At 41.1% G+C, this 25,099-nt stretch overlaps 1 long non-coding RNA gene across 1 annotated transcript; it reads left to right on the top strand.

Moving 5' to 3' along the window:
• The first annotated feature begins 2,811 nt into the window (after nucleotides 1-2,811).
• LOC309361607 lies at nucleotides 2,812-8,011 on the top strand. The gene is made up of 2 exons (XR_014164557.1): nucleotides 2,812-3,029; nucleotides 7,716-8,011. It is a non-coding gene; the product is annotated as an uncharacterized lncRNA (long non-coding RNA).
• Nucleotides 8,012-25,099: the final 17,088 nt, after the last annotated feature.

Raw genomic sequence — 25,099 nt, forward strand, 5'->3', positions numbered from 1 at the left:
CAAGAAGTGAGAGTTTTGAAGGGTTGCACCTTCTGGGTTTGTGTGTTGTTTTGGAAAGTGCAAATTAGGTAAACTCAGGTTTAGAGGCAAACTATATTCTCCATCCCAAATGGTGATTGGGGAAGAGCTAGTGTGCTTAATACCCTGTGTGTTGATTTAAGCCAGAAGATGAAAATCAAGGAAAGTTCTCCAGTTCCAAGGAATGGAAATATTTTCATAAACATTCCTCTGAGAATTTGCATCCAAGAGGAAATTAATTAGGAGGAGGATGGTGATCATGGTTTTTACTGAACCACAAAATTGCCCCAGCACTTGTTCTCCTCCTTTTTTCCCTAGCATTAGCTCTTTATGTTTGGCATCTCCTAATTAATTGTGTAACAAACGAGTAGCTGTATTGCTTCAACAATGTCCAGAGAGCTGTGCTTTATTTCATTGTAGATCAAAAATAACTGCCCCTTATCAATAACTGTGTTTGCCAGATTATTCGGAGCACTGTTCTGCTTCCTATGAATTCATTTCCTTTCCTTTCCCCTGATTACTTATTTCAGTTTGATTATTGTACCAAAATTATTTAATTGTTACACTGCAACCAGCAGATGGGTTACCTCTATCATTCACAGTCACTCTGCCTTTTCACATTGTCCATTTTGGGGGATGATGAAAAATTCAGGCAGAGGAACAGCCCTTCAAGTGCTGCAAACCTCATTATCATCACACAATACCCCTTCTAACATTTCTGAAGTGTCAGTTATCCATGCTGCATCTTCTCTCCAAGTTTCCTATTAGGTCTTTGAGTTTTTCTCATTCTGTGCATGTTTCTTTCCTATATGTTAAACCTGAAGCCTTGCTTAGCCTAGCGGACCTTCTCTGGGTGAAAAGGGAAATAACATTTCAAAAAAAGCTGTAGTAGGTTTCTTAATTTATGGCATCAGACTTGTTTCTTTCATCATTTTTGCAATTTGTGTGAAAGATGCACATTCCATTAAGTCAAACACTGGGTCAGCCATACATCTTGCCCTCCTACCACTCCTCCTCCTATTGCATTGCAAGGACAAGTGGGTGCCACCACTTATTAGCAGGTGACCTACCTTTCCAAAGGTTTTGAAGGATCCATGTATGTCCACCTCTTTAAATAAGGCAGGGGAACCTCAAACACAGAGGCTGAGTATGACTTTCTAGACATAATTTACGTTTTTCTGCTGACTGTTGTGTGGATCTACTTACAGTAGAAAGATGTCATGTCCACTGCTCTGCTCACTTCCTCTGCCTCACCTACTACTGGGATGTGGCCCCCAGAAGATTCTCCATGAGGGAATGTGGCCCTTTTGCAAAAAAAAAAAGTTCCCCACCCCTGCTTTAGATCTTTGCCCTTCACTGTTTTTTTAAAATTTATTATTCAGAAGTATTGCAGGCCCCTGCGTAAATCCCCTCTGCCACACAGCTATTAAAAGTGTCAGAGCTCTGCCTTCTTTTACATCAGGCCACCCTCATCTGAACACTTGAGAGAGGTATCAGTGATATTATGGGTATTAGCTTCCCATCTGAAGAGCTGGGGAAATGCCCCCCCAATTTATCTATTTCTGGAGGGGTGGAATGTACATTTGCATTAAACATGATGACCCTTGTCTTCTAACATTAGGCAGAATGAGGCAGCTGCCCCGGGTGGCAGATGCTGATGGGCAGGTGGTGGCAGTGAGGTGCTGAAGGACAAATCTGTGTGGGCCATGTGGTCTGCTCTGTGCCTACTTAAGCTATCCTGCTTCTCTCACTTTCAATGGAGAAATATGGTTTAATGTCAGTGTTGAAATAAGATTCAACTTCCAGTGCAGCTGGCTTCTGTATGTGAAATAAGGGGAGAGGGAACCATGTTGCCCTTTGCTTCAGGTAGTAAACTGTATTGAGCCAGCTCTAGCCTTATTACTTCTCCTGCTACTGCTACTGCCATTCATGTTGAAGGTGGTGGCAGAAGGAACAGCTGCAATGCACTCCTCCAAGTGAGTACTGTAGTTGGAGCAGGTTGCAGTGGGGCAAGGACAAGCAAAGTGTGTGAGAGAGAGGGAGAGGGGAAGAGGGAGAGGGAGAGCGAGAGGGAGAGGGAGAGGGAGAGGGAAAGGGAAAGGGAAAGGGAAAGGGAGGGAGAGAGAGAGAGAGAGAGATCCAATGCTTGCAACTGGTTTGGCCCTCTAGAGAATATAGCTGCTGACCAGGGTTTGAGGGTCACATTGCAGACAATTCAGACTTCCAGATATGCAAAAGACCAAATCGAAAGTTTGGGCTTAGATGCTGTCTCCCAGCCATTCACATTCAGCAGACTGGCAATTTATAAATATTTAAGGTGCACATTTTTAGGCTTGTTGAACTTCATGGCTACACATTTACAGTCTGTGAAAAATCAATATCTTAACATTTGCATTTCAAATGTGTGAGATCTGAGAATTACTGGGCTGGCACCCCTGACCTTTACGTTGGGCCAGGAAAGTAGCTAAGCATGTTTAGGCCTATCTTAGGACGGTTGGTGGTGATTTGTGTGTAAAACTTGCATTGAAAGTAGCAAAGGCTTATTTTCTAACCTTCCCCATTCCTCTAAAATCTGACACAAACTATTATGAACCCATGAATCTGCCTTCATGTAGGAATGGGAAAGCTGTGGCTTTCTATATATTCTTGAACCAGAACTCCCAAGAGCCCCCACTTTGGCCATACTCCCTAAGGCTGATGGGAGTTGGAGTCCAATAACATGTGGAGTGTTAAAGGTTCTCCACCCATGATATAGAACACTGTCTACTGTGACAGAGTCCTGTGTCTGCTTTCTCTCCAGGGTCTCAAGCACACGTCCTACATCTTGAACTGGACATTCAAATTATTGGGCCATGAAAAGCATATGCCTTATGAGTGAGCTGCAGCTCATGCCAGAATACTGCTGGGATTAATTTTCATTGTGTTATCAAATGCTTCATTATGGCATTTGAAGGTGTTTCTAGTCGCTTTCTCCAAAATGACTTCTGAGTGGTGGCTTCTGAAGTAGATGCGTAAGTCAGCTGTCAGTAATGGCTTTCTTTTTCAGTATCAGAGTGTATTTAATCTCACAATGGAGCTGGTTATACTTGCACAGTAGCTGTAATTCAAATGCATTAAGAAGCATTTATTCTGTGTATAAGCAATTATGTTGGGATGGAAGGGAAGCTAATAGATTCTAGTGAGCATGTGAAGCTAGCTTTGGAAAGAATGGGGCTCCTGTAATAGAGTATGTTGAATTTTTGGCATTACCTGAAATTTTTCAGAAGGTAAAATTAAAATTCTTTGGTTTTCTGAAAGCAGATAAGTGCCTCTTCATCAAATGTGGGCTTACCAAGCTAAATGTTATCCAGTCATGAAAAATAATAGCAGATTTGAATTCTTCATTTGAAGTGAAGGCCCAAGACAGGTGTTGATCATGATGTGAGCTGCGCACAGGTGGTCTGAAGCAAGCGAGCGAGCTACCACCATTCCTGTGGAGCCTCCTTTTATTGAGACAAACATGCAAGCTAGGCAAATACATTTTGGGGCTGTGACCTTTACACATCTTCCGTCCCGAAATTGTGGGGTGGTAAAAGGCTATTTTGGCACCTGTCCCACCGCGTCATTTTCCCCTTGCACAATGTATGACGTAGGAGACAAAAGTCTCATGGAAAAGGATTACAGATTACACTGCTGACTTCTGAGACGGCAAAAGGTCAGACATGGGTGGAACGATGTATAGACAATTGTGGCTTGTCTGGGGGGAGTTCCCTGCACACCAAGGTCACACATGCAGGCAGACGTGGCTGCCTGCTGGTGGGGAAGTGTGCTCCCTCCGGACCCCACTCCCCACTCTGCGATATCCCTACATTCATTTCCAAAAACCTATTTTTAAGATCCCTTACTGAAGAAATTTGCGAAAAAGAGGTTTTGTTGCCTAAAATGTCCCTCTTATTCATGTAGGTTTAATAACTGTGTAGAAGAGGACATTTCAATAGGTATAACATAACAACCTGCTGAAATCCACTCAAATAGGCAAAGCTACTGAAGGTGCAAATGTAGGAGATCTGTTCACTTCTGCATCTGGGGATCTCATATGAAGCTGCTTTGGTGTCACAATCTTCCCTAACCAGGACCCTGAGGAGACGTCCTTTCTCTTTGAAGAAAAGATGAGGGCCTGTTGCCCAGAAAACTGTGGACAACAAAGAACCTGCTGTAGCCCTAAAACAGACTTATGCTTATCTTGGCTGTCGTCATCCCTCCATCTAAATCCCAAACTTTTCCTCACTTGCTGATTCTCCCACCTAATCACCTCTATCTCAAGAATGGAGCCACAGTGGAGCCTATGGAGGCCCAGAACTGGCATAAGAGTGTTTATTCCTTTCCCAGGATGTTTTATGGGCAGGAGTCTCCTTGGGAGGAAGGGTCTCCTCAGGAGGAGGGAGAAGTCCAGAGACAATCCATCTGTGAACAATGACATAGGAGATTATTTATTTATTTATTCATTCATTTATTTATTTATTTATTTTGTATACCACTCTTCATCAGTACCAGATCTTAGGGTGGTTCACAACATAAGAATACAAGATGAAAAATACAAAATACATAATAAAAACAAGAACAACAAAAACAAATAACGCTTCCCCTCAAGCCTGGGGATTCAGATCAACTGAGATTCAAGGGCTTCACAGATCATGTTGTGGGCCCCCAAATGTGGACCTCCCTCCCCAGAGTAACTGTCTCTTTTCAGCTCCCATCAGTTGCTGAAGATGGATGTCTTTACCCAGGCCTTTGAGAGCTAAAAAACTGATTTTGATATCCTTGAAATATGTTGTCTGGGGTGATATTTATGGGTGGGATTGCTGTTTAGTGCTGCTTTAATTGCTTAGTGTTTTATATACTGTAATCCACCCTGGGACATTCTAATGAAGGGTGGGTAAGAAATATAATAGGAAGTAAAAACATTGCATGCTACAGATTTTGTAAACATTTTATTATTGATTCTCTATAGTTTTATAATGTATTGTGACCTGCCCTGAGATCATTCTGACAATGAAGGGCAATGTATAAATTCTGAAATAAATTGAATAAACAAATACAAAGGGATCCATGCATCCTTAAAGAGTTATTCTTCATCAACTCCATTTCAGTGTCCTGTTCAACAAAGCTGTAACAATTTGGTCCTCAATAAACTGCCATCTTCTACGGCAAGAGATTTATGGACATATGTATATATTTTTTGGCAAAATGAATATATAAATATTCATTTAATTAAAATGAATGAGGTAAAACTGATTCACAAAACAGTTCCTTGTAATGAAATTTCAGGCTGTGTAGTGCAGTTTGATTGATGACTTACGGCCAGAAAAGTAGTAATTTAATCCACCTTTCTTTTCATTAATTCATTATATCCATGAGATTCATTAGTGGGCCCATTAAATGAAGTACCAAAAAAGAAAGAAAGGAAAAACAAGCATCAGCTGAAGTATTTTTAACCTGTTCTTCTTAGGAAAACGGCAAATACGGAATGTTTATTGCTCAATACTGAAATGGTAGGACAAGGGATCTTAGTCACCTGCAGATATTCAAAAGAACATATGAGGGCTCAAACTAGACAGGGTGCATGGAAGCACATGTGCAAGCCCCACCCTCATTTTCCCCTTATATACCAGCCCTGCCCTTTCTTCCACTGTCCTTTGCATTTTGAGTGCAAAAGAAAATTACAGTTGTACCAGGGAAGTCAAACGGAATCCGTTCCGAAAGTCCATTCATCTTCCAAAACATTCAAAAACCAAATTGCAGCTTCTGATTGGATGCAGGAAGCTCTTGCAGCCAATCAGAAGCTGTGGAAGCCCCATCGGATGTTCGGGTTCCAAAAGAAAGAACGTTTGCAAACCAGAACAATCACTTCCAGGTATTACAATGGTACCTCAGGTTAAGTATTTAATTTGTTCCGGAGGTCCGTTCTTAACCTGAAACTGTTCTTGACCTGAAGCACCACTTTAGCTAATGGGGCCTTCTGCTGCTGCCGCACCGCCGGAGCATGATTTCTGTTCTCAACCTGAAGCAAAGTTCTTAACCGGAGGTAATATTTCTGGGTTAGCGAAGTCTGCAACCTGAAGCGTATGTAACCTGAAGCATATGTAACCCAAGGTATCACTGTATTCATCTCTTGGATTAGGACCCACCACACTTTTGTTTTGGCACAGAGATGTGCCAGATTGAACAAACCCTGAATGGAAGGACACACCATCTTCAGTTGAGGTGAAGGCATATGAGAGCAATGGAGGGGAAATATGACAAAGAGATTTGGGGCAAGAATACAGCCCTGTTTCACACCACTCTTTACAGGGAAGACATCTGATTAGCCATCATACTGGATAGTGCCACACAGGTTCTCGCAGAAGGACACAATAATTTTGTGAAGCTTAGGTGGGCATCCTATCTTGTGGGCATCCTCCTTTTTTGGCTTAGAAGTTCAAAGACCTTGTCAGGTCTATGAAGGCAATGTACAGAGGGCATCTTTGCTCAGCATTTCTCCTGCAGCTGGTGCACTGAGAAAATCATGTCGGCTGTTGACCTCTGATTGCTAAAGCTGCATTTATGATTCAGGACAGTCCCTGACAATGGTAATCTGTTGGGAACTATACGGGTTTGTTTTTCTAGAGGGTGACAATGCTGGAGTCACACAAGTGTTGTGGCACAGATCCTTGTTCCCAGCAATGCAAGAGGAAGCCATGGAGACCTTAACCCCTTCCACATGTGCTGCGTCAGTAGGATTTCAACATCGCATGGCAGGACAGAGTCTAAAACAAAGATGTGTTCTCCCATTTTCAGCATGTTCACACTCCTATCTCAGCAACGTCTATGCTGGCTTGGTCATGTGCACAGAATGGAAGATGACAGGATCCCCAAGGACATGATATACGGGGAGTGGGCTTCAGGCACCAGGCTCATTGGCAGACCAACTCTGTGTTACAAAGAGGTCTGCAAATGAAGGCTGGCAATATGAACCCCACCATGCAGAAATCCCTTTCAGAAGACCACAGAGCCCGGAGACAGGCAGTCATGTCATGCATCCACAGCAGTGTCCAGAAGAACAATGTGCTAGGAAGAAGCACAGAGAGAAGAAATGTCATTGTGCATCTAGAGCAGCACATCTGGATGCCTTCATTTGCCCCAGCTGCAACAAAACATGTCTCTCCCATATCAGTCTCTACAGCCACAGCAGGGACTATAATCTTCCAGCAGGTTGAGTTTGGCTCCAACCCCAAAGGTGAACTCCTGCATTGTCTCCTGAAACAGACAGGTGGCAACAAGTATTATTATTTGTTTTTTGTTTTTCAAATTTCATTTTATTTTACTGACTTTATTTTTAGTCTTCCCACCTTCATTTTCTCTGTTAAGTTTGCAAGCAATGATGAAAACAGCAACAACAATTCTTTTAAAAAAGTATCTGGAGCGTACTAGGGGGTGTAATCTAGGGTGTGTGCAATGCAAAAATGTAATGAGGAGTTTGTTTTAGAACAATTTTACTTTAGTTTTGGTCATAAATTGTGAAGTGTGTGAAATAGCAAAACTGGTTTGATGTTCCAGGGGGTGGGGGTCTGTGTCTGCCTATGGTAGTGGCTTGTTTCTCTCAAATATCCTTTGCGTTATTTTATCAACTTCCAATCACAGTTGGGTGAGATTGCAACTCTTGTGTCTCTGCATGGCAGGTCAGACGAATGGTTTCCTCTGAAGCCCCTGACAATGAGACAAACAGGAATACATTGCAGTTGGAACGGCAAGGCCCCAGGAGCCAGAGTGTCATTGCTGTGACGGCCTCCAATGGCTGGAGACTTGGGAACTCTGGCTCTTTCTTGAACTGGGGTCACTTGACTGGCATGTCTGCCGGTCTCCTGGGTGGCCCGGAGCTGGCTTTCAGCAGCAGGATGAAAGTGTCAGCAGAATTTTTTAAAAGCACCCTGAATCACATTTTGAGAAAAGGAGGGCAGAACATCTCTTGCTTGAATTTGCTTTCTGTTTAATATTTCTGCAGTGATGACTTTGGGAGGATCTTTGTTTCCAGCAGGTAGGTGGTATTAAATGGCATAAGCACCACATTCCAAAGGAGGTACGAGCTCCCAGATGCTTCATGCTCTTGGTTTGTGACTTAAGCAAATCTGTGGCCAATTACTACATTAGGGGAGAGTCATAGTTCAGTGGTATGGCAACTGCTTTGCGTACAGAAGATCCCAGGTTCATTCCTCAGCTTTCCCAGGTAAGGCTGGTATCAGTCAATGTTGACAATACTGAGTTGGGCCAAAGCTCTGACCTTGGTTCCTATATGAGCCTTTCCCAACACTTCATTTTACAAGGCATGCACCTTAGAAGCCATACACTGTACAAAATGGAATCAAATAACTTAAAGTAAATTGTAATTAATTCACACTCCCACATTGATTTAATGATGCTTTTCCAGCTGCTTTGAAACAATCATAATGAACTGAAATAAACTGCCATGAATTTAATTGAAAATAAAATGAATTTATAATTAGGCAATCCATGTCACACCCACAGCGACATTTACATGAATGGAGTTGCTCATCAAGATTTAATATCGCCCTTTAAGGTAGCGTTTATAATGTTGATCTGATGTTGGATGAGCATTTCAAGCTGTCAGGGCAAAGGGAGCAGTGAAGGGTTATGTGGGAGGAACATTGTTTCTGATTTGCCTCAAGGGATTGTGATGATCCTCAAATATCCCACAAGTGCTGTGGAAGTGCTCTGGTGGAGATTCCCAACTGTTTTGGAAATGCCCCAGTGAGGATTCCCAAGCACTCACAGAGACAGAAGTGGCAGTTTTCCCAAGACTCGGCAGAATCTGTGTCTTTTAAAAAACTTTGCCACTGCTGCTGTACCTCCACTGCGTTTGATACCACTGGCAGCACTGGTAGCAACAACACCAGCCATACCACTCCTTACAATACTATTACTGTGAGCCTGCTATCACACCCAATAACACTCTATGAGTTTGTGTGTGTTTAGTGTTAATGCCTCCACAGCTGCCACTGCCACAAAGTTTTGTATGTGGCTGGTGGGCCAGAAAAAACAATGATTGGTTGGAAAATTATGACACATGGGTCAGCAGTTCCCAGTCTCTGGTGTTATGCGCAAGTATTGGGAAAGCGTTCACTCGCAATTACATGAGGTTAACAAAAGATGAGTGTTTATTTGCGGAATGATGAAAACAAATTCTCAGTAAATTGAAGTCTGAGTTGAACACAATTAGAGCCAGAAATCAGTAAAACCAGTTTGCACCCAATTAATCTCTTCTACTGTCTCCCTCTTCTGGCAACTGGTCATCATCCTGACTGTCATTTCTGCTTACTTTAACATTCTATACTTTATGCAGCCTCACCCCACACCTGCTCCAAACAGAAAACCCCAAAATGGCCCATGAGATTATATGGTTCATTCCATCTGCAAAGGCTAGTTGCAATAAGCAAGGCCTTGTTCCATATGCAGATATAACAGCCATCACATTGCCCATCTCCTGCTTCATAAAAGTCACCTAACATTGACTGAGGCTTCTATAAGGTTGATAAATGGTGGTGGGTGGTGGTGGATGCAGTTATGGCCCCTCTCTGCCAGCCTCTACTGGCAAGCTGCAGCATCAGTGATGGCAGAGGCTTCATCACATCCCAAGATGTGAGAAATTACTATTAGCAGTCGTCTTGTTTGGCAGCAGCAGTCTTGGGGGTTCCAAGTCAGGGCATTCTGGGAGAGAGGCAGGGATGGAGCTAGACCTGCAGGGCTTCAGGTAAATATGATTCTGCGACTCTGATCATCTCCACCCCTTATTAGGATTGTTCAGCCCATCTACATCACCAGCCCTGCAAAATACAGAAATCGATCATCTCTTTGCGGGTTTGTATCAACCCTGCATACCACCTCTCTGCCTGCTCAGATGGAATGTTTGAGTCTGGATTGACTTCTTTTTCTTAGTTGTTGGTGTTTGTTTGTTTAATAAAATTATATAAAAACCTTTGAGAAAATAAATCAGTGCAACAAGCAGTTTTGCTGGAATTTACAGGAGACTCCCAAGGCATGATTGGCTGCTTCAAGATGAAACGTGTTTCCAGTATCCCATAGGTGGAAATCTGTCAACAGCTATTTACATCCTGAAACATTTCTAATATGATCTTCATACTATTTATGCTTCACATCAAGTGCCTAAGTAATTGGAACAGTCTGCAATAAAGCAATTGTCAGTTTGCTTTTTCCTCTTCCCACCTCAAAAGTGCAGACCCAACAAATGATAATGCAAGAATAGAAAAGACTGTGGATTAAATTACTTGCTTATATAAATAGTTAAAGTTAAAGCTCTTCTGAAACAACTCCTGCCTTTTACTTTGGGATTTTTGAATAGGCGAGTGTAGTTGGAGTTGTTTTTTTGTTTTTGTTTTTTGTTTTAAAAAGAATAACTCTTTCCCTTTCTTTTGAAATATTTAGCTACCAACACTTGGTTGTCTAGATTTGTCAATCCCTAGCCTCAACTGCCAATCTGATTAATATCTGTATGTGGAATATGGGGCACCATATTTCCCTTCACCTCAGACAACCAAATGTCTTCTACCAATATTGCCTGAGGCTAAGATTAAAATCCTCTTGTTTTCCTGGGAGCAAGACCATTTGAACTTAATAGGATGTACTCCTGAGCCAACACAAAAGAATCTGGATGAATGTTGTTTGCAGAATTGGCTCTTTTCTTTTTCTTCTTTACTTCTTTATCTTAATTGGTACCTATCTGTTTCATGAGTTGTTGCTGTTGTTTTAAATTGCTGATAAAAGTACCACTCCCAAGCAACCCATCACAGATTAATTTATCTCCCATCCCTTTACTATTGCTCTATATTTGCAAAACCCTGTGAGCAGCATTCAAAACTTCTTAAAATCAGCTTAATTAAATATTTCACAGCAATACAGAAAAATCACTCTAGAGGTGCTGCTTTTATGTTGCATTACTGCTGAATGTTAACAACAATATATAAGCTTGATAGGGTTTCACAAGTTGCACTGAAGCACCTGCAGAATACTGTGGGAGTTGCCTGCAGGTATGGATGGTGCCAAGGGAAAGAAGAGGGTTGCACAGAAAGGACAAATTACACCCCTGGGGTTGGCAGATACCTTTGTGCCACTTGTTACATTTTTGAAACAGAAATAAGATGATATTTTACCATCAATGCTCCTGTCCTCAATATATTTTACTGCATCTTAAATAAAATATATTTAATTTAATGGTTAGCAAATGTTGATTAGGACATATTGACTGACTGAGAAGAAGAAGAAGAAGAAGAAGAAGAAGAAGAAGAAGAAGAAGAAGAAGAAGAAGAAGAAGAAACAACTTTTCTACAGGGGCCTTGTGTTGGAGAGGTGATTCAAAGGTGAGCAATGAATGGGGAGGTATAAGAATTTAGGCAACTGCCTTAAACTGCTTCAGGTCTACCTAGCTCAGTATGACTTCATTGACTTACTGTCAGTGGCTTTCCAGGGTTTCCAACAGGGCAAATTCTCAATTCTACATGAAGAATCCAGAGACTGAACATGAGAACTTCCATACGCAAAGCAGATGCTGTACTATGGAGCTATGACCTTTCCCCATCCCTGTGAGCAATTTTTGGAGCTCCATTTCCCTTCCACAAAGGAACCACTGAAGTGTGAGATTTCAAGGCTGATTAACGTTCCCTCTGTTTTAAAACCAACCAGATTTTGTCAACCAGTGGCAAAGAGGCCTGTTCACTTATTCACCACAGGGCATATGGGCAATAGATTACATCTGCAAAGCTTCAAAGTTGAAAGAAATCTGTAGTCTGCTGATAGCTCCACCAAGATGGTGGCTATTCTTTTTTTAAAACAAACAACCCAAAACAATCCTATTGTATCTTAAAAATACTCCTGATCCAAGCTGGAATGATGCTAACTTTCTCTTTACAAGGAATGGGTTTTAACACTTAGGGGATATCATCTGTTTATTTTTAAGATCAATATATAGCCACAATGGCACAGATAAAAGTGAGGTTGACGTTCCTTCCTGACTCCAGACAAAGGTTGCAAACCATGTCTCAGAAGGTACAAATTGCTAAAGTGTTGACTGTCTGAGCTCTTATTGCTTTTAGCACCTGTGGTAGTTAATCTCACCTTTTCCCCTCACACCTTGGGAACAGCAGGCTGGCCTGACCATACACATGGATGCACAATGAAATGGCTATTAGGATGGCTGCTAATATGATCCCCAGACAATACATTTGCCACTGATTTTTGCCTAAAGCCAGAGGCAGACCAAGACATTTTTGTGCCTGAGGCAAAACAAAAGAAAACACACACACAAAAATTATTGAAGGGCACCCCTCATGGGGGTAAAAATAAAATAAAATAAAAATGACAAACTACATAGTTAGGAAATTTGCTGTCCATTTAACGGCACCCTGAATTCTGCCACCTGAGGCAATCCACCACAATGTGCCTAATGTAAGGATTAACCCTGTCCAAAATAGAATGTTGAGCTGAAACAGGACATATCTATTGAGAGGAAATATTACTGTTAAATATTTTAAATATGTATAAGGTCATCTCAACATAAAAAAGCTTCTAAGGTTGCACACAAATCTGAAACCAATGAAAAAAATTAAGAGTGTTCTTTAAATAACTCTGGTTTTGATATTATATTCTCAAAGCTTCACTAAAAAAGAAAAAAAGATGGGATTATAGAAGATCCATTTCTCTTTCTATTTTCTTTTGCCACAATCCTGCCGCTGTTTTGAAAACAGTCTTATGGCCAAATTTCCAATTGCTACCAGAATCTGAACATGACAAAAAGTGAAAAACAAAAACCAAGCAAAATAATGGAAAGTTGAATTAAGTAAACTAGTACATGCAATTTGAAGGGGTTGTGGATGCTGACTGAAGCTGGCTGTAATTCTTTGGTGTATTCAATGTGTACCCTGGAGTGGAGAAATCCAAGGGCCACATTGCCCTCTGAACAATCTTCCAAGGGCCACATGCCAGTGATGTGTATGGCCATAAGCAAAAGTAGATAAAGCAAACTAATGTAAACCTTTGTACAATAGGTTAGTTTTTGCACACACTCCTTTCTATCCTCCTTCCAGACAAGCAAGAGTTGATATCAGAGTTCAAGGACACATTCTAGCTAGGCAAAAGCATTCAGGGTGTGAAGCAGGGCCAGTGAGGGGATTGGCCTGGGTGGAATTTTGAGGGCCAGACAGATGAACACTTTTGCTCCCCACTCCTCATGTTTCTCCACCTGGTCTACCCCAACAAAGTTCTGAATGCCAAAATCATTTGGGGAATGAATGCCCAATTAACTCCAATTACAGTAGTTTCCAGCCTTCCCATCTTTCTCTTGGTTGAAATAAAAAGACACATAATAAGATCTGCTCCATTTGTGCCACCAGTTGGACTGGTATTTGTGATTTGTCAATCAAAATTTTTTAGGCATTATGGATCTGTATAGTCATGGTGGCCTCTATGCACTGGCAGGCAGGCAGGCAGGCAGGCAGGCAGGAAGGAAGGAAGGAAGGAAAAAGGAGTTAGACAAAAGTTGTTTTGGTGGCTTTAACAGAGGATTGAGCAAATTCATGGAGGATAAGGCCACAACTGTCAGAGGCAGTATAGTTACTGGGGATCCTGTTTGACCGCTTTGAGAACAGGATGCTGGACTAGATTGGCCTTTGGCTTGATCCACGAAATTCTTCTTATTTTTCTGCATTTCTTCTGGATAACAGGATAAGAACCCTTCATGCACAGGAACTGAGTGCAAGGGCTTTCAGCCCTAATGGAAATGAATGCTATGTTGACAAGTTAAATTAATAATATTGCATTCCTCTGAGAAATGTTGGCATCTAGAGTGGACACCATAAGGCCCCTGCTTCAACAGTGGGGATGCTGCCAATCCCTGGAGCCTCTGTGTCTTCCTCCTCCTCCTATCTGCTGCTGCTACTGCTGCTTATACACTCACCTTCTCTAAGAAAGCAATAAAGAAAAGGGGGGGAGCAATAACTTCCCTGCGGAGAGGTGTGAATTGGACCCAGAAGGAAAGGAAAATGACTAGGCAATGGTAGCAATGGTGCTGATGAAGGAAGAGGAGGACGAAATATTAATAGAATAGACTTACTGAGAACATCTTGTTGACCTACTCCTACTCCTCCCCCCCCCCCCACAAAGCAAACCCACCCTGGAACTGATTCTGTCCAGCACTTGGAAGAAAAAGAAGCAAATAAAATATGTCCTGGTGTGGTCCTGGTGAGTCTGTTCAGTGCCTGGATAAGTGACTGCCTAGCAACCAAATGTCCACCATCTTGGGTTCCATGGTGGAGAATCATATGAAGTTAATGTAAGGAAATAAATAAACACAATATTTTCATGCCATTTCATAACCCTTGAATACAAGGCATGGAAACAGAAAACTGCTCAGTTCTAGGGCTGTCTGAGCAATAACAGCCTCCAAAATTTCACTGTCCTATTTATGAATTGCAACACTGAAGGAGGGTGGGCAGGAGAAATTTCTCAGAAATTTATTTCTTTAGGAATTTCAGCTCAGCTTATACTGTATGATCCTATTCTTGGTATATTCTGAAGGATGCAGGACAAAATAGGCTATGGGGGGAAGGAGTAGGGACTATGGACACTAATTCTGTCAGCAATATTCAAATATAAACACTGTTATTCCTGAAATTCTCCATGCTATCCACAGATTATTATTATTATTATTATTATTATTATTATTATTAATAATAATAGTAATAGTAATGATTTGGGGGAGGTATATTTTCTATTATTTCTATCCTTTTCTGAAACATTTTGTCTTAGCCTTTGTAAATTTATCTATTTACTATTTATCTATCTATTTATTATTATTATTATTATTTATTATTATTATTATTATTATTATTATTATTATTATTATTTACACCCCACCAATCTGGCAGGGTATCCCCAGCCACTCTGAAATCATCTTGTAGAGGTGGGTTATGTCCCCAGCCCTCTCGAATCAATTCCTAGCTGAAGTTATACAAAACACTTACTATCTTCATAGTCACGAAGCTTCTAAGGACATTTTGTTAAGAAGACTTTTCCTGAAGTGTGGTCTAGCCACTCTATGGATTACCAACCATGCAATTACAATTGTAGAATTTGTTTTTAGCTTCTTGCATCTGTATCTTTGTATCTTGTCTTATTTTATCTGATTGTGCAATGTTTCAGTAGCTTGTTACTGCAAAGCTGTTTATAAATCTGTAAAGTAAATAAAATTTAAAATTTAATGGGTGCTAGTCCCTTGCATTTCCAAGTCTTTGTAGAAGGACAGACAGGTATCTTGGCTTAAGTTTTTGCTTTCTTTCAGCACTAACACAGAGATGAGTTGAATAGAGCAAAGGAAAGCTTTATCGTTATTTTTTAAGACTGATCTGTTCCCAGGGGCAGCCATTCTCTGCCACTTGACACATTTGACATGTCACTGGCAGAATGAAATCTTCAAACATGGAAAACCTGTCAGGGTCACTGCTCAAAAGTGTATGCAAGTTGGCGGGAGGAGGGAGAGTTCTCTTTTCTGTCTCAGGACAAAATTGAGAAGTAGTTATTTATTCTTTCCCCAGGTAGAAACATGATGTTATTTTGGCACATTGGTCAAATGCTTGAAAAATAATGGGAAGAGCTATGTATCCACTGGACCTATGGCCCTACAGTGAGAGTTGTACTCCAACAGGAGAGAGGTAGATTTATTTAATTGCCATTTTAATTCCATGAGGTGTGCTGCCTGGGGACACTTTTTTTAAGAGCAGACTACAAATACCTCAAATAAATAAATAAGCATGCAACCCTCTGGACTATACATGGTGACAGCCCTTGAGGTATTTGCCATATCTCATCTCTGCCTCCTCTAATCCAGACAAAATATGATCAACTCCCTCAATCATTCCTCATAAGGGTTGTCTTCCAGGCCCTTTAACATCTTGTTGACCTTCCTCTTCACACGTTCCAACTTGTCAATATCCTTCTTAAATTGTGGTGCCCAGAACTGGACACAGTATTGCAGGTCGGATCTGACCAAGACAGAATAGAGCTGGACTATGACTTTATTGGGACACTATCCTTTGATAATTTGGAATCCATAATGCCTAACTGCAAATGACATAAAAGGTACTTACATAGTTAAGCACTAAAAAACCCCTTGCGGTTACACATTTCTATGGCCGCTACTGCTTGAAGCAAATAACCTATGATCTAGCAGCATCATAAAGTATTTCAATGACAAGTCATAGTAATATGATTGAAATAGTCAGCAACTCCTGTATTATTCCCATCAACATAGACTTCAACCTATGCCAAGCCCACAAGTGCAACAACACTTCCCTGATCCTGATTTCCAGCAACTAGTATTCAGAGACATACCAGGTCTGATAATTGAAGGTAACATAGCCATCACCCATAGGATTATCCTGTATGAATTTGCCTAACTCCCTTTTAATGATGCTTAAATTGGCAGCCATCACTACGTATTGCCATAGTTAATTCCACAGTTAAACTATGCACTGTATGAAGAAATAATTACATTTGTCTTTTCCGTATTTCCCCACATCAAGTTTCATTGGAAGACCTGCATTAAGCAAGAAGTTCTTTCTATGCAGTTTCTGCCTTTTTGCAAATCTGTTTATTGATCTGATTGGTTCATTCCTCCTGCCTTCTTTGATGCAATTCCTTCCTGATGTTTTAGACTTCAATTTTCATGATGTCCTGCCAGTAAGACCAAAGGTCAGGAAAGATGGGAGTTGTAGTCCAACAATAACTCCAATCTCCCCTGACCTTTGGTCATGCTGGAAGGGCATCATGAGAGGTGAAGTCCAAAACACGTGGAGGGCACCAGGTTGGGAAATGCTGGTCTACTCAGACTGACAGCAGGTTTATAGGGCATTTCCCATTTTCTATTACCTGCTAGTTGATCCTATTTATTTCAACTGGAGATGTCAGGAATTGAACTTAGGGCCTCCTACAAGGGAAACCTATGCTCTGTGAATGAGTTATGTCTCTCTCCCTGTTTCCATTTGTTTACCCTGGCACATCTTTCTCTGCTCCTTCATAGCTCATTTTCATAACTGTAGTCCCTGAAGAATAGATAGCTTTGTAGCCCAGGCTTGCCTGAACAGACAATACATAGTTAGAATTCAGGATGGCAAGAGGAATTTTGGCAGTTGGAAGAGAAATGTTGAATAGTTCTCTCTCTATTCAGAACACCTACCAGCTCAGCCAGCTGACAGTAACAGAAAAGTGTGCACCTTCGAACGGACTTTAACACTAATTTCTCAGTGTGAGTGATTTAGGCAATATGTCCAGCATGGACACATTGTGTGGCCTTTCAGGAGTCTGTACAATGGGAGGGATAACTGTTAGCCTTTGGGAGGGAAAAATATGAAGTGGGCTGCATGTATTTTCTAGGCTGAGATTGCTATATGTGCAATCAATAATAAAAAGGACGCTTCAAGTTCTAGGTTTTGTCTAAGGAGTCTTTCTATTTCCATAAGCATCTTATTGGCATTGGCTACAGCATCCTTGAATGTCAACTCTGCACTCTTTGTGTTCACCATATATAAGACCATTTAGCATTTCGTGTGTGTGTGTGTGTGTGTGTGTGTGTGTGTGTGTGTATTACAGAGGGGAAATTTCAAAGTGGATCACCTACACTATGTCAACCCAGGTCAAGAGCAGGAGTATATAATGATCTTAGGAAGCTAGCCAGTATCTCACAATAATGGGTTCAGGTGACCCTCCTCCACATTGAAATTTTGTGTGAGAGGGTTGCATGGCTAAACCTTGGCCCCTCCCAACACAATTTGTGCGTTCACATTCTCTTGTGAACGTTCAAATACTCTATATATTACATATAACTTACAGTCAATGATGCTGACTGAGTATGGAGGTGTGGGAAAGCACATGAGATGATAGCATCATTGAATAGATCTCAACTGCCATTTCTTTTATGGTAGACCCATCTCCATTAAAGCATCTATTTCCACCCCTACAAGTGGCACAATTGAGCCAATCATTTTCCTTTCTTTCCTTCTCCCTACACCTGATATGTCTCCCTTTAGCAACCTACAAACCCAAAATGTGAGTTTTTCTGCTACATGTGGGAAGTTTCAGTGTTTCAAAAGTTCAGAACTAATTGCATTTGCATCCAAAGTGTGCTGTAAAGCGGAGCGGGTAGCTGTGGATTAAACGCTTTAATGTGCCTGCTGACTCTACCAAAAGTTGCCCCTGTCTGAAGTAGCAATGTCAACATTATCACTCAAGTGTGACTTTGTTCTTTTTCCTCTCGCATTGACATCCCTCTTTCATCTTGTGCCAGATTAGCTGGCTGTCAACAACTGTGACACTGTGTGTTTCAGATAGGAAACAAACTAAACTCCAACCAAGTCAACCCTATAGTCTGAAGTGTGAATAATGTGGGGAATAGTTGTGGGTACGGAAGGGGGGGAGTGTTTTTGTTAGTCATGGTTGCAATTCTCTTATTGCTCATTGTCTCTCTAGGATGCAGAATGCCAAAAACTTTGAAACCAGGAAGAAACTAGCTCAATTCCAGGAGAAATAGTGGCCTGGAGCCAGCTTGTGTTAAAACAGAGAACACAAATTTTACTCACCTTTTGAATGCATAATTTCAAATAAATTAAGGCTGGTAAAGAAAATGAGCTGATGCAAGTGAGTTTTGCATACTGGCACAATGTATATTGGTGGCATGAGTGTATACCATAAACCAGGCTTTTCTCCAGTTGATCAATTTTGACCTCTTGGAGCCAGTGGGGACTTTACAGGGCAGAATAAAGTCCTTGGGATGCCGGGGAACAGAATCATTTTTAGTATACATTTTTAAGTGAACTGACCTAATTTGCATATATGCAGACTAATACTCAGATTGTAATGCAATTATCATTTGGATTTTACACTTATGAGTTTTGCAATCTATGTCTCAGCTCAATAGGTGTGCCAAAATGTGTGAAATAATACACACTGAAGGATAAGATATGCTAAGAGAAGTGTACATTGTGATTAAATACGTATTTAAATTCACATTTTCATATACATTTTTATTTTATTTAAGTATGATCAAAGGAGAAGGGGTTGGGCTGTAAAATGCATCAACACCTGGAATGCCTATTTTTTTTATTTATCCACCCAGCAGACACTTCTCTTGCAAAAAAAGAAAGAAAGGACATTTTTGAGGTTTTTTGTGGAGGATGGAGAAGGCAGTGACTTGTGATCCAGGAAGCTCACATAAATTTAAAAGAACTAATTTTTCTAGTGGAAAGGATTTGTAAGCTGCAGTATACATCTGGACTTTTTCAACATGCACATGCATGATTCTTTGTCATCCTTCTCGTACAGGAGTGAGCAGGATGGTGGTGGCAGAAGTAGTTGCAAGTATTGCTTTTAGATGACTTTGGAATATAAGACAATTAAAAGTACTTGCTTGATTCATCATGGTGGTGTGTGGGTTCCAAGTTCAAGGATTTAATGAGCCAGTTGGTGGGTTTATTGGCCCAAATGTTGTGGCTGAGAACAGGGAAGAGAAAGAGGAGTAGTCCATAGGACAGCAAGAACAACTCCCTTAGAAGGGAAAATTCTATGGCAATGATTTATTTCAGTAAGAGACTTCATTCAATGCATATAATAGCAGAGCAGGTAGCTCTCTAGAGCAGGGATGGACATTTTGAAGGCCTCCAGATGTTGCTGAACTCCCATAACCCATTAAGCATGATATGATGGGATTAGCTGCCCCAAGCTCACCTAGTAACCTTCATGACCAGTTAAGGATTCAAGCCTAGCGTCAAGCCAAATTCATCATTCTAGCCACTATCATCATCATCATCATCATTATTATCTTCATCATCATTATTATTATAATCTCTATACCACCCTTCATCTGAGGATCACAAGGCAGTTTCCAATATAAAAACACAATTATTTATAACAAAAAAATTCCTTCCAGTAGCACCTTAAAGACCAACTAAGTTAGTTCTTGGTATGAGCTTTCGTGTGCATGCACACTTCTTCAGATACCCATACCAAGAACTAACTTAGTTGGTCTTTAAGGTGCTACTGGAAGGAATTTTTTCTGTTTTGACTATGGCAGACCAACACGACTACCTATCTGTAACTGGAACAATTATTTATTGAATTTATATACCACCCTATTCCTGGAGGTCTCAGGGTGGCTCACAGAACAAAACCTGAACACAAAACCACAAAATATATAATAAAAATAAAAACAACAACCCAATAATCGCCCCCAAAACCCCACATTTTAAAAGGGCATAGGTTGGAATACATAACACGGTTATATACGACAACAAACAATTAGCAAAACTAATAATACTTGTTGGTCCCTAACCTTTCCCGCCCTGACCTGGCCACAGTGATCCATGCGACAGTCATCTCCAGGCTTGACTACTGTAATTCGCTCTACGCGGGGCTGCCCTTGAAGCTGACCCAGAAACTCCAGCGGGTACAGAATGCTGCAGTGAGGCTCCTCACGGGGTCTCTGCCATGGGAGCATATTCACCCAGTGCTTTTCAAGCTGCACTGGCTCCCGGTGGAGTACAGGGTAAGATTTAAGGTGCTGCTTTTGACCTTTAAAGCCCTTCACGGCCTAGGACCCTCATACCTACGGGACCGCCTTTCCTGGTATGCCCCACGGAGAGCCTCAAGGTCCATAAATAACAACACCCTAGTGGTCCCAGGCCCTAAGGAAGTTAGATTGGCTTCAACCAGAGCCAGGGCCTTTTCAACTCTGGCTCCTGCCTGGTGGAACGCTCTGCCTCATGAGACCAGGGCCCTGCAGGATCTGATTTCTTTCCGCAGGGCCTGTAAGACAGAGTTGTTCCGCCTGGCCTTTGGCTTGATTCCCTCCCTCTCTCTTTTTTCCCCTTTCTTTTCCTTCTCCTCCTGCGATGAGGCTACATTTTAATATTTTAATGTTCCATTATTTTAATGTTGTATTTTATTTTTGTTTTTAAGTTGTAATCATTCATCTTGTTTTTATTATTGCTTGTAAGCCGCCCTGAGCCCGGCCTTGGCTGGGGAGGGTGGGGTATAAATAAAAATATTATTATTATTATTATTATTATTATTATTATTATTATTATATGTCAATAGTTGCTGGTGTACAACTTTGGAGCACTCTGACAGATAAATTGATGAGAGCAAGTGCCTTGGTGGTCCAAATTCACCCCACAACCAGAATGCCTTCATTGGCATCCTGGACCAGCGTTGCATCAAGCTGTGCACTAAAATGATTGTAGCATTTCCCAGTCCAGGACACCTGCAATCACTCAGCAGCAGGCAAACTCCTAAAAGACAAGCAAATCCATTCATTGTGTGAAATCTTTCACTTTCACTGTCACTCTTTGCTTCCCGCCTTCATTTCCCCCCTGGATGATCAGTGGCTGCAGCTGCTTTGCACTAATTTGCCGAATAATTTGATTAAGCTTAAAAGAGAGATTTAATTAAGAAGAGGGAGCCAGATAAAAGGAGAGGGGATGAGAAAGTACAGCAGTTTGTTGACTTGCTGGACTATCATTATTGCAATGGTGGCTTGCGTCCATTGGGACTGGTAGGATAGAAGGCACAGCAACCAACAGTAGGTGGTGACAGCCAATGGCAGACACAAAACCAACTCAATTTAATTTTGTCTCCACCTTCTTTCCTGCTGATTACTACTACAACAACACTGAAACTAACAACAAGGAGAAAATGATCAGGCAGTAGCCTCCCCTAGACTGGTTTTAAATTGGAAGGTAGGTATGGATGATATTGACTACCCATAGAATGATATGCATGGGATGGTGCCCCATTTACCCTAATGGACAACCTTCCACTGTATTGTTGGATACATACATAGACATTTGTTTGTAATCATAGCCTACTTATGGGCTTTCCAGAGATGTTTGCTATGCCATTGCAAGAAGCAGGATGGGGCACTAGAAAGATACCTCGGGTTAAGAACTTAATTCGTTTCGGAGGTCTGTTCTTAACCTGAAACTGTTCTTAACCTGAAGCACCACTTTAGCTAATGGGGCTCCCGCAGCAAAGTTCTTAACCTGAGGTACTATTTCTGGGTTAGCGGAGTCTGTAACCTGAAGCGTCTGTAACCTGAAGCATCTGTAGCACAAGGTACCACTGTATTGCATTGTCTCATTCTTATGTGGTTCCATGGTGTGCTCTGAAGGTACATGAAACCAACATCTTCCTGAAGCTAAGCTCCTGGTCAGTGCCTGGGACAGGAACCACATGCATACCGCCTTGAGTTATCTGATAGAAAAAGAAGTGGTATATATATTTTAAAAATGTAAGGTATATTCACCAGGTCTGATTTTATAACTCAAGTAGTCACAATGTAAAGATGTAACAGTATTACCTAAGAGGAAGCACACCCAGGAGAGTGACTCACACATGGGTAGTTCTTACACACTCTAAAAGCAAACTTTTGTGGGTGCAACAGTGAAGCATGCTTCAATTTGTAATTGGGGGCAGAGGGCAATGCTTTAGCTGTGATGCAATGTTCAATCTATCAGAATAGAACTAGGAAGACTTGCTCAGCTATGGCTGATCTTAAGATGCTTGCCAGCTCTCCATCTAACTTACATCACAGTTAAATTACAGGAGTGGAAATGCCATACATGCTGCCCTGAACTACTTGGAAGAAGAGCAGCATAAATATGTAGTTGATAATTTAAGGAAACACTGGTTTTTTTTAAAAAAAGTCATATTTAAAATGCTTAATCTTTCAATAAACTTTTCTTTTCTTTGTGTTGCAAAATGTGCATGCATTAGGAATCTGAATATGCCCAATATATTTTGTTGACAGAATGGTTTCAATCACTAGGGAATCAAATTGGAGATTCAACCAAATTAGCTTTGTTTTGTATCTATGCTGGGCTTGACAGGAGGTGTTCAAAGAAGATGAAGAGAAGTCTGGATAGCGAAATATGTCAATTAGGTGGCAAGTGAATGAAATCTCTGCAACAAAACTTTTCACAAAAGGGAGAGAACTGGATTTCCTTTCATGGTAGGTTTATTAAAAAGTAACTTTTGGGTGTGATAAAAATAACTGCCTCCTTCTCCTGCTTAAAACTGAAAAATGTTGGTGACAGACATGTAAATTCTATAGATGCTTCTCTGAGCTCTTTTAAGGGTTATACATAGTAATTGGCTAACTCCTCTCAGCTTTTATTTGGAAATGGGTCACCAGTTCCTAAAAGGCCTACACTGATATTCAACTGACTTAAAATCTCATCTATTTTTGTCTGTGTTCTGGTCACTTGCTCAAATTAAGCTATATATCACACCCACTCACATGCATACTCACCAGCTCTAGCTAAATCCAGCGAGACTTCTGAAACTGTGCCGCTCCATAAAGTGTCTGACCAAAACATGCTCTGGCAAGCCAAGTAGTCAATAATAACACAGAGGTTTTCATTATAGACTGTGCTAGCTGCTCCCCATTTGACAACATCCCCCCAGATCCTTCATCAGCCTTTCCACCTCACCTTCAAGAAGAGTTAGAATCTGCATATTGTCCAGTTGCCAATGTGAGGAGATGCCCCCTCCTTCCATTGACTAAAGTATCTGGTACTGTTGGTCTTGCATTGCTAAATGGCAAAGAACTGGAGTGGTTCTCCCCACCCATCATGGACTCTATGGAACATTTGAGGAGCTGCCCTTGAAATAATCACACCACAACAATCACCACCAGCAGCTAGAGCCTGGGGACATGGCATTTTCCATGGCTGTTCTGCAGAGCCTTCATATATCATCATTGGTTTTTTTTAAAGGGAACTCATTTTCACTTATTGTCAGCTGCTTTGGAGACCCATTGCCAGGTGGAATGACAGGATACAAAGGCTATAAATAATAAATAAATAAATCATGCTTTCACAACTTCTTTAGCCTTTAGTGAGACATTACAGATGTACAAGGTACACTTTCACACAGCGTGTAGCTAAACTAGAAAATGCACTACAACAACATGTTGTGAGTGTCATCAACTTGGATGAACCTCAAAGGCAATTAGAGAAATCAATAGACTAATGGCTATTAGTCATGATGGCTCCTTGCCTCTGAATACCAGTTGTGGGAGAGGGACAATATTGGTAAAGAACCATTGCCCTGCCTGTGGGGTCCTAATCTGGTCACTTATTGTGGGGAACAGGATGTTGGGTTAGATAGGCCTTTTGATTGGTTAAGATGGATTCTTCTTATGTTCTTACGACTTCCTCCCAGATGTCCCCAATTCAGCACAAATGTAATGTGATATGCAGTGGAAATGTGAAACTCGGTGCTATCAGTAATAGAGCAGAATCCATTCACATCCAAGAGGCTTGGAGATTTGTGATGATTATGGTTCTAAAATTATAGTTCTAAGAAGTTCATTCCCATGAGACAGAATGTTCAGAGCTCACTATCAGTGCTGAGTTCTGTCCTTGGTGCTGGACTAGCAAATACCTTCCTTGCTATTTTACTCAGTAATTCATTCATTTCCAGAGAATGACGTAGTTAACAGAACAACCTTCATCCATTTCTCTGGACTGTCAACTCTGCAACGGCTATTGTACCCTTATAAAAAGGACAGGAGTTTTCCCTTCTCAGTCATGTAACAATGTTTTAGCTTGTAAACCCCACAAAGGATGGTCCAAAGCTGTTTTGTCACGAGCTACTCTAGAATGTAAGATTTCCCTAGAAAGCCATAGAAGAGATGCATTGCATGCTTGCATTCACAAGTTTGATAGAATTCATTATGACTGTTTCCAAAGTTTGCCATTACTTATTGCAGAGAATGAATCCATCCAGATCACAATGCTTAGGCACACAACCAATCAATTATCTTGTCCCTGTTTTCCCCCACCCGACTCCAACATTTCTCTGAGAAAGCTCATAAACCATCAGCCGGTTTCAAATCAATTGGAGGAGTCCCATTACAATTGACATCAAAAAGCTTTGTAAATAGATATGGGTACCTCCCTCTACACATATCAGGAACATATTGTTCTGA

The sequence above is a fragment of the Podarcis melisellensis genome (assembly GCF_964234715.1).
Source record: "Podarcis melisellensis genome assembly, chromosome: Z".
NCBI lineage: Eukaryota > Metazoa > Chordata > Lepidosauria > Squamata > Lacertidae > Podarcis > Podarcis melisellensis.